Genomic DNA, 9,718 nt, shown 5'->3' with positions numbered 1-9,718 from the left:
CCCCCCCGACCGCATGGATCGTCCCGGTGGTCGCTGATGGCTCGGACCGCAGCGCCCGGAGAGAGGTGAGTGCCTGGCAGCGCCGGGGGAGGTGGGCGTCCGAGTGCCCCTGGAGGGAGGGAGTGGAGGTCGCACGTCCAGCTTGCTCTCGCCGTCGCGCCCACTCCCATCCCCCATCTCCTTTCTCGCTTCGCGGGTTCGGATTTTCCCAGGAGCCGCTGTCAGACCCCGACTGGGAGGGAGCGCACGAGGGAGGCACTCCCCTGCAGCCCCACAGACCAGCCTTCTGGGGTTGTCCCTCGTCCCCCCGGGTAAAGCTCAGAGCAGGGGGAGACTGGAGGCTGGAGGAAGAGGATCAGTATGGACCAGGGGCCTGGAGAGTGGGAGGGACTCCTGGGAGTTTGCCCTTGCCTGCCCCTGGCCTTCCTGCAGGTGCCCTGGCCTGCTTGCTTCTGACCCCTCCCACATTTCCTCCACGGAGGCCCTTGTGGCTGCAGGCGAGCTCAGGGCCCAGCCACCTCCCTTGAGCCCTGCTAGAAGCCCAGGACAGCCTGTCACCCTCGGGCTCACAGAAGACCAGGCCAAAACCAAGGGACCTCTGACCCTTGGGTGGAAAACTGGGCAGGGCAGTCTTGGGTGGAGGCAACACTGGGCACGAGCACTATGCCCTCACCTCCTTGCCCCCTGGTCAGCCCATTCTCCTAGGGTCTTCAGGGACCAGGCCAGGTGTCAGAAGGGGTGTGTCCAGCCACCAGATGTTTGGAGCTTAACTAGGGGTTCACTTCCCCACTCATTTGGTGGACCAGGAAACTGAGGCTCAAGGGGGGATGTCACTACCTCAGGCCTCTGGTGGAGTTAGGCCAGCTGTCCTTTCATCCCCAGCTCTGCAGAGCTGACTGCAGTGGAGAGAGGGAAACCAAGCTGACACCTTCAGCCATCAGGGACGTGGGCCCCCAGCCTGGCCAGGAGAGACCTTGTGGGGTGAGCACGTGCTCCCCTGCAGAGGGCTGGAGAGAAGGAAAGGGCTTCCGGCCCATCTCTGGCTGGGTCCATGAGCCGGGGATGTGGTGAGTGTGTGGAGTGGGGTCATCTGTGGTGTGTGGTCACTCCTGACCCAGCCCTCCCCACATCTTTGGCCCGACTGGCATCTTTGGCCCAACTGGCACAGGAGCAGCTAAGTTCAGAATATGAGTGGGATCCGGGTGAGCAAGGTAGGAGCCCTTGGCCCGGGAGAATTGGCAGAGTGGGGATACCCAGGAGATCTACTTCAAGCTCCCAGTACTCTGGGGAACACAGTATCTTCTTGGTGTGGCCACAACAGGCACAGGGCAAGGGCAGCAGGGATGAGGTTGGGCATGGCAGGGTCCTCTTACCCAGGAGAGCGGGCAGTGCTGGGGAGGGGGCTGGGCCATGTCTGGCCCCCGTGGAACCTCTGCTCAGGGCTCTGGCCTTGATTTAGGTCTTTTCCCGTTATTCTGTTATACACAGTGAAGGACACCCAGATGTCCTGGACTTGTGGGGCTCCCGTCACATGGCCCCACACCCAGCCTTAACTTCCTTTCCAGCCCAAGGGGCTGAGGCCTGACATGGTAGGGCGCTTTCTTACCAACTGTGAGCTGTGAGTGTGCCGCCCAGGGTTCCAGGCCTTTGTAGAAAAGAGTCTGGCTTCTGGCTAGCACGTGTGCAGGGATGTGCTTTTCATTTGGCGAGTTCAGTGCCTTCCTCCCTCTCAGAGGTGGCTGCATCTCCCCCTGCAGTGGGTCAGGGGCAAGGAAAGACCAGAAAACGCTCCCTTTCATCACTGCAGGGACACTGGACTCCTGAGAGGCTGAACCCCATGGCTAGGGTCAGGAGGGGGTCAGAGTCCAGCTTCCCCCAAACTAGTGCAGGGGCTGAGGCCCAGGACCCATAGAGTGACGAGGCTTCTCCAAAAGGGGTTGGACTCACCAGGGTCCCCCTCTGGGTACCATCTTTTAAGAGATTTTAAATCCTTGCTGTGTGGTCCCCTAGAAACAGAGGTGTTAAGTCTGGGAAGTAGGAAATAGGGAGAGGTCCTCACGTGTCCAAGGGACTGTGCCGTGTGGGAAAGACTGTCCCAAGGCAGAAATGTCCCAGACACCTGGGCCAGAGTTGGGGAGCAGGTAGGTCCCAGGAAAGCGAATCTGTGCTCATTCTAAGGAAACTCTGTATGTACTCATGTTCTTGATTTAGAAAGTCACAAAACAGCACTACAGAAAATTTAGAAAACGAAACAAAAATCACCCACTATTTCTTCACCAGGCAGTGACTGTGTGAGTATTTTGGAGTTCCTGCCAGTCTTTTCCTGATTTTTTTTTTTTTTTTTTTTCCGTCATCACTGTTTTTCGAGTATGCATGCCGTGACACCTTTTTTATTTCATGCTGTGTTCCTGGGTATCTTCTCACGGTGCTGCACGGTCTAAGTAATATTGCCTCCAAAAAAGCTACAGAATATTCCAGGCAGCTTTGCCACGGTCCTTCACCCAGACCCTTTCCCTGGTCATGTGCACTGTTTCCCCTCTGTCGCTGTCCTGGTTGGTATTACCATGGGCCCCGAAAGCAGCTGGGGTGTTAGCTGGCAACTTGGCACCCAATTGGTGTGGGTTCCGGGCTCTAACCTATGCCACCTTGAACAGGTCACTGACCCTCGAGTCTCCTTTGTATAAATAGCAGAGTGGTGATGCCTGCTTCAGAGGAAACTGTCAGGGCAATGTGAACTGACCACTGAGGGATGGAGTGCCTGGTACAGCCCCCTCTATTCACCCCGGTGTTGGGGTCAGTATTGCTGGGTGTGCCCACTGCAGGGTACCCCTTCCTGTGGGAAGATGGCCTGAGCAGTGGGCAGAGGTTGGCTGACCACTCACCCTGGGTACCTCTCTGAAAACCTCTGTCCCTGAGGTTCTGAACTCCTAGGGCCAGTGCCCTGCCCTGCCTCCCTGCCTTCCCTTTTCCCTATCACTACATGATTGGCTGGGCATGGGGCTGGCCCTAGGAAGATGGACTGCTGGTTGGCGTCCGGGGCCTGACCCCACCCATTCCCCTTCCGGTCTCCCAGCATCAGAGCTGAGTAGACAAGGCCTCTTCTCAGTGAGCTGGGCTGCCTCCCTGCTTTGGCTAGGCCAGCCCAGCCTAGCATTTCCCCCGAGGGAATAGAGGCCTACTTAGCCTGAGTCTTGGGCAGGGCACCCAGGCATCCTGAGCCCCACCCAGGGCCAGCCTCATCTTCCCACCTTCTCCCAGTAGCTAGGGAAGGGAAGAAAGCTGGTAGGTGGGGGGATTCCAGGGCTTCTCGGCTGGGAGTTTAAAAGGAATATAGACAGTCCACAGAGTCATGGGGGAAACTCGTGTGTTAGCATCCTCCTCCACCTGTGGTCCCAGTTCTAACCTGAGTGTGTACTGCTGTGACATACCTTGCTTCCATGGAGACCAGAATAACTGGGAATGCTCTCCCGGGGCCATCTGTGGCAGTAGGAGGAACCAGTCTCACCTTGGCATTTCCTGAGCCTGAGCAACCATAGCCCCAGATGACCCCAGGGTGGCCCAGCACTAATGTAGGCAGGGGGTCCTCCCCCAAGTGGCCCATTTCAATACCCAGGTCCCTTAAGCACATGATCTTGGACTCTGGCTGCCAGACTTTTGCCTGTGGAGTGTCTTCCTCCTGGTCTTGGTGCAGAGAAGTGGGCATTACAACTGTCCTCCTGTCCCACAGCTCTGGCTGGGATGAGGTCACAGGGTGGGGTCCTCCCCAAGATGCAGACCTGGCTCAGACAAGCCCTTTGGGTGTTTCTCAGTTTCCCTGCCCTTGGTTGGGGACAGGATGGGTGGAGGAGCAGGCCACCCCCTACGCCCCGGCAGGGAGCACTGCTTCCCTCCCTCCCTCCTCCCTCCTCCCCTCTGGCTCCTTTCATCCACGGGCTGGAAATAGAATCCGCTAAGTAATGATTAAAGTCAAATTCAGACCTAAAAATAAAGAGCTGGTGAAGGAAGAGCTGGTGCTCCCTGCATGGCTGAGGAAGAAGTGAGCAGGGAGAGGCTGCTTTGGGTGGCTGAGCCCCTGGCCCCGGGGATCAGGAGTGCTCCGCCAGTGGAGGGGATGCTCTTTTATCAGATATGATGCAGCCTGCCGCGCCTGTTGGTCACAGACTGCACCAATCAGGGCAGACTGGCAGGACCTGATAGAGAATCCCATTTTTCCATGGGGAGACTAAGGCTCAGAAGGGAGCAGTAGTGTGTCCGGCGACTTTTCAGGCGCTCCCTTCAGCAAGCCCCCAGGACCAGAGGTCCTGTGCAGCCCAGCCTGCCCTTTCTGCATGCTCAGTTTCTCTTCCTGGTTTGGAGGCACTGTGATGAGGGCAGCTTCTCATCACACTCGCTGCATACACCCTCCAACCGCAGCTTCCCTCCGTCTCCCCTTCCGTGTGGTCTGGGCCCAGAGTCGAAGCAACTAGCAGAAGAAAGGCTGCCTGGTGCCCCCCCCACCCCACCCCCCCGCTGTCCTGCTCACTTGTGGGCGGGTGAAGCCTGGGTTTCCTCTGACCCCCTTCCACCCTGGCTGTTGCTCCTTGGTCCTGCCCAGCCTGGTCCTCATCCAGCCTCATGCACCTGCAGCCTGCACCATCCATGCTGCAGGGAGACAGGAGGGGAGGAGGATGAACACACCCTGAGAGCTCCTCTGCTGACCAGCAGAGGAGACTCCAGGTAGCCAGTTAAGGGAGGCCCTAACTTCCTGGCAGAGCTGATGGGAACTGAGAAGCTGTGGATCTGAGTGAGCTGGAACAGCCTGGAGGGCTTCCTGGAGGGGAAGGGCATGTGAAAATTGAGAAGCATTTGAGGAAGAGATATGGTGGGGGCAGAAGTCTTGTTCGCAGGTTCTGTTCTCTCTATGGCTGCTGGCTTGTTGCTGTGTGACCCTAGGCAAGCTCTTGGCCTGTCTATTCAAGACCAGGTTATGCAGTGAACACAGATGCCTTTGCTTTCTTTTTTTTGAGTTGGAGTCTCACTCTGTTGCCAGGCTGGAGTGCATGGCACATTCACGGCCACCGCAGCCTGGACCTGCTGGGCTCAGGCGATCCTTCCATCTCAGCTTTCCAAGTGGCTGAAACTATAGGCATGCACCATCACACCCCGCTAATTTTTTGATTTTTTTGTAGAGATGAGGTCTTGCCAAGTTGCCCAGGTTGGTCTTGAACCCCTGGGCTCAGGCAATTCTCTCACCTCTGCCACCCTAAGTGCTGAAATTTCAGGTGTGAGCCACCGTGCCTGGCTTTTTTTGTTTTTTTTTTTTGAGTTGGAGTCTCACTCTGTCACCCAGACTGGAGTGCAGTGGCCGCCCCCGGCCACCACAGCCTCAACCTGCTGGGCTCCGGCGATCCTTCTGCCTCAGCCTTCCAAGTAGCTGGAATTACAGGTGTGCACTACCATGCCTGGCTGATTTTTTTATTTATTGTAGAGATGAGGTCTCACCAAGTTGCCAGGTGGGTCTCAAACCCATGGGCTTAGGCAATCCACTCACCTCAGCCTCCCAAAGGCGCAGGATTACAGGCTGAGCCGCTGAGCCACTGAGCCCGGCCCGTGCCTGGTTTTTTGAGGATTAAATAACTAATGCAAAGACCCACTATGGGGATGGCTCCGGATACTCTAGTTCCCAGGCTAGCATATTTACAGTTCATCCTGCTGGGACGTGTGATGATAACTCCCCTCCTCCCCAAAGTGGGGCAGCCTATCTGTCGTTGGTGCTGGCCCCCATAGCTTTACCTTCTGAGCTGTGCATTCTGTGGGTCCTGGTTCTGAAATGGGGGGACCAGGAATCTGGGGGCCAAAGTTCTAGACAGCTCATGGACCTCTGGCCCTCAGTCTCCCCATCTGTACCATGGCTGGAGACTTTGGGGTGAGAACATGGACACTCCATGACTTTTAAGGGTTCATTGGAGGTTAGTGTAGAGAGGCCATATGTAAATGTAGGCAAATGAAGATGCAGCGACCACAGCCTGTGCTAAGGGGGTGGGGGGAACAGAGGCCTGGGTTAGGACCCTGGGGAGGCAGAGTCCCCATTGCTGGCGCATAGAGGTAATTAGGCTCCTGAGCAGTAATTAGAGACCTTTCTGGGCCAGCAGTGGCAGCCTCAAGCCGCAGCATGCTGGGGAGGCTCCCTGTTAGCCTGCTCTCACCCCAGCCCCCACTGCTCCCAAACCGCTAGACGGGATTTCCGGTCCCACTGAGCCACTGGGGGCAGGAGAAAGGCCAGTGAGTTGCTGTAATTTGGTTTTTAACATTTTCAGCCATTAAGCCCGCCCCCCTCCCCCTAGGTCAGGGGTGCTGAAGGCAAGGGGAGGCAGGCAGCATGCTCTGGGGCCTTAGCAGGCTTTCTTCTCGCCCTTCACCAAGCCCCCAGCCCTCTCCCCTCACCCCAAGGTCTGCACTCAATTCTGCTGCTGCCAACCCTGTGACATCTGTGCAGTGGGGGTGCTGAGGGCCCCCCTACCGGGGCTCCAGGGGCCAGTGGGAGCCCTCTATCCTCCCTACCCCCTGGCAAAGGGCCGGGGTGTTCCGGGGTCAACAGGCTGGGTGCCCTTTGCAGAACCGGGGTGGGGCTGATTTTATTGCTGCCAAACTAGCTCAACTGCCAGTGGGCGCCCCGCCCTCCTCAGGTGCTCTGCCCTTCTTGGGGGGGCATGCCCAGGTCTGAACTTCACTCGTCTGTGCTGTGACCTGTAGGCCAACTCAGAGCCTCCCTGGGCCTCTGCCCCCAGCCTTCTCCAGCCTTAACTCCCTTTGCACCACAGCTTGCCGTCTTTATCCTGGCCTGCTCAGCACACCCCTCTCCCCTGGAATCCTTCCAGCTCCACTCCTCCTCCCTTTTCTTCCTGGAAGCCTTCCTGGGTGGCCCCTCTCAGTCTGTTGAGGCACTGAGCATACCGAGCCATAACTGGCCATTCAGTAGCCAGGACAGGAGCTAGGTCTGCATTTTGTTGGGGTTCCCAGCCCCGACCTGATACAGAGGAGAGGCTGAGGAGTGGAGACCTCCCTGGTGCTTTCCGCCTGGGCCCATCTCAGCCCACCAAGCATGGCTCTGGGCCCACAAGAAGGTCCCTGAAACACTGGATCAAAGAAAGAACAGACGAGGTGGACCTTGCTGCTGCTGCTGCCTGTTGCCCCCAGTGGCTGTCCCCAGCCTCCGGAGCATCCAGCTGGGTCCTGCGGTGCCACCAGACTCTCTGGGGGCCACGGCCCTGAGTTTCACCCAGGTCTCTGTGCACTTCCCTTTTCAGTGGGTATTTTTAGCTGGTATAAACAGTTACTGAAGGCTCCCACGCCCCATCAAGCAGCAGAGTTTTGGCGAGGGGGGCAGGGCAAGGGGCCCCTTGACCTCCACTGGCCTTCACCATGTGCCTGGCTTTGGGGGTCTACAGCTGCCTCCAGCTACAAGTGCAGCCAGGGGGTTTCTGAGTTCCCAGTTCCCCTTCATCCCCACTCCTTGCCAGCCTGGGCTCCCGAGAAAGGTCTGCCTGAGGCTGTGGCCACTGACCTCAGCACTTGGGCACAATGCCCAGCCTGTTCCCAGGATCCCAGCACAAGGGCTGCTGGGAGCAGGGTTTGGGACAGGAAGTCAGAGTGAAGCACCAGCCCTGCCACATCCCAACCCCATTGAGCCCTCGCCCTATAGGGGTGGGGTGACAGCTGCTGTCCCTTTGGGGTTAAATATAGTCCCATTGGCTGTGGCACCTCAGTGTGGTGCAGCCAGCTTGGCTTTTCCCTTTTGTTCATTCATTCATTCAGGATTCATTTACTTAGCTGTCACTCTGGGCCCAGCCCATGCTGGGGATGCAGATGTGAGTCACCTCACTTTCCCCCTGCAGAGCTCCCAGTCCACCCTAAGCCACAGGCCACAACCAGGGAGGTGCTCCCCAGAGTGCAGGGATATGTGAGGGCGGAGGCCTGGGCAGCCAGCACAGCTGGGACCCAAGGAAGTTTCCTGGCTGGGTGGCTTACAAAAAGTTATTTATTTTCAATTTTATATTTAGGGGGGAGGTAATAGATGCGTGTGGTTTTTAAAAAATGCCCAAAAGGCCAAATAGTAAACACAGTAAAAAGTAAGTTTCCCTGGGACAGGACCCCACCCTCCCTTCTGTCATCCCAGAGGCAACCTATCACCAACTTCCTGTCTTTCCAAGGACGCCCTGGGCATGTCTGAGTTCAGACATGGATTGTATGCCTGAAAACAACCTGTAGTGGCCCGAGGATGACCTGCACTCGGCTTCTTTTCACAGCCTTTGTTTTGATTACTTCAAACCTGTCAAAAAGTTGAAATAATAGTATAATGAATATTGATATGACCTTCACCCAGATTTACCAGTTCTTAGCATTTGCCACGTGCACTGCACCTCTTCTTTTGTCTACATGAACATGTGTTATTTCCATTTCTCCATTTATCCCCAAATGATTTTTATAGCTCTTCCTCCTGACTCAACCCCCCCCAAAGAATTCAATTCAGGATCTTTCATTGAATCTTGTCATGTTTCTTGAGTGCCCTATTTAATCTAGACCATTCTCCAGCCTTTTCCTTTCTTTTTTTAAATCTTTTATGACATTGATATTAAGAGTCCAGGCCAGGCTGGGCACAGTGGCTCATGTCTGTAACCCTAGCACTTTGGGAGATGTAGGCGAGGGGATTGCCTGAGTAGTCCCGGCAACATGGCGAGAACTTGTCTCTACAATAATTTTTTTTTTTTTTTTGAGTTGGAGTCTCACTCTGTCGCCCAGACTGGAGTGTAGTGACCGCTCCCGGGCACCACAGCCTCGACCTGCTGGGTTCCAGCGATCCTTCCGCCTCAGCCTTATGCCCGGCTCATTTTGATTTATAGTAGAGATGAGGTCTCGCCAAGTTGCCCAGGCGGGTCTCGAACCCGCGGGCTCAGGCAGTCCACTCACCTCAGCCTCCCAAAGGCACGGGATTACAGGCTGAGCCACCGAGCCCGGCTAGAGGGAGGGTTTTCCTTTCCTGTCTTGGGTCATTTCGACCCTCTGTGACCAAGAGCAGCCTCCACCAGTTCTTTGGAGGGAGACAGGCTTTATTTAAACACGCAGTCGCGGACGTGACTGTGTAATGACAGTCAGAGTAAGTCTCGCCAAGGACAGGAGCTTTGAAGGCAGGTAACAAGATGGGGTCCGGGGGGATCAGGGGAGGGCGTAGAGGGCCTGCTTGGCGATGGGAGTGGGGTGGGCGCCTCGGCCACCAGAACCGAATGTGCAAAGGCCCTGAGGTGGGCGGGGCGTGGCGAATTGGAGGCAGCAAGAGTAGGTCAGTGGGGCCACGGCTGGAGGAGCGAGGGAGAGGCTGGGGGATGAGGTTGGAGGCGAAAGATCCCTTCTGAGCCAAGAGGAGGGTCTGCAGTGACTGCACTCCCAGAGCCCAGAGAACCTTCTAGCGACCAGATGGACTTTTTCTTCTCTAAAATGGCAGGGTCAAACCCGGTTGAATTCTTTTTTTTTCAAAATATTTCTGACATTTTAAAAAACATTCCATTCTCCCTTGTAGCACAGAGTTCCGTGAGGGGCTTTTTGGTAACAGTCAGAGAGCTCACGCAGGCGCCACGCAATTCACCCCGTTAGAGCTGCCAGTTCAGCGGCTTGGGTGCATTCACGAGCGGCAGCCATCTCCCCCCCAGCAAGTCAGAACGTTGTCATTGCCCCCCCTCAGAAG

At 56.5% G+C, this 9,718-nt stretch overlaps 1 protein-coding gene across 1 annotated transcript in view; it reads left to right on the top strand.

Annotated features, from left to right (window-relative positions):
• The first annotated feature begins 35 nt into the window (after positions 1-35).
• CSK (C-terminal Src kinase) overlaps positions 36-9,718 on the top strand; it is a 21,444-nt gene continuing 11,761 nt past the window's right edge. The window contains exon 1 of the mRNA XM_008064206.2: positions 36-65. The gene's annotated coding sequence lies outside the window, so the exon portion shown is untranslated. The remainder of the gene's footprint in view (positions 66-9,718) is intronic.

Source organism: Carlito syrichta, unplaced genomic scaffold (assembly GCF_000164805.1).
Source record: "Carlito syrichta isolate Samal-C Ts95f unplaced genomic scaffold, Tarsius_syrichta-2.0.1 Scaffold307224, whole genome shotgun sequence".
Classification (NCBI taxonomy): domain Eukaryota; kingdom Metazoa; phylum Chordata; class Mammalia; order Primates; family Tarsiidae; genus Carlito; species Carlito syrichta.
This window is presented reverse-complemented; position numbering and strand designations above follow the sequence as displayed.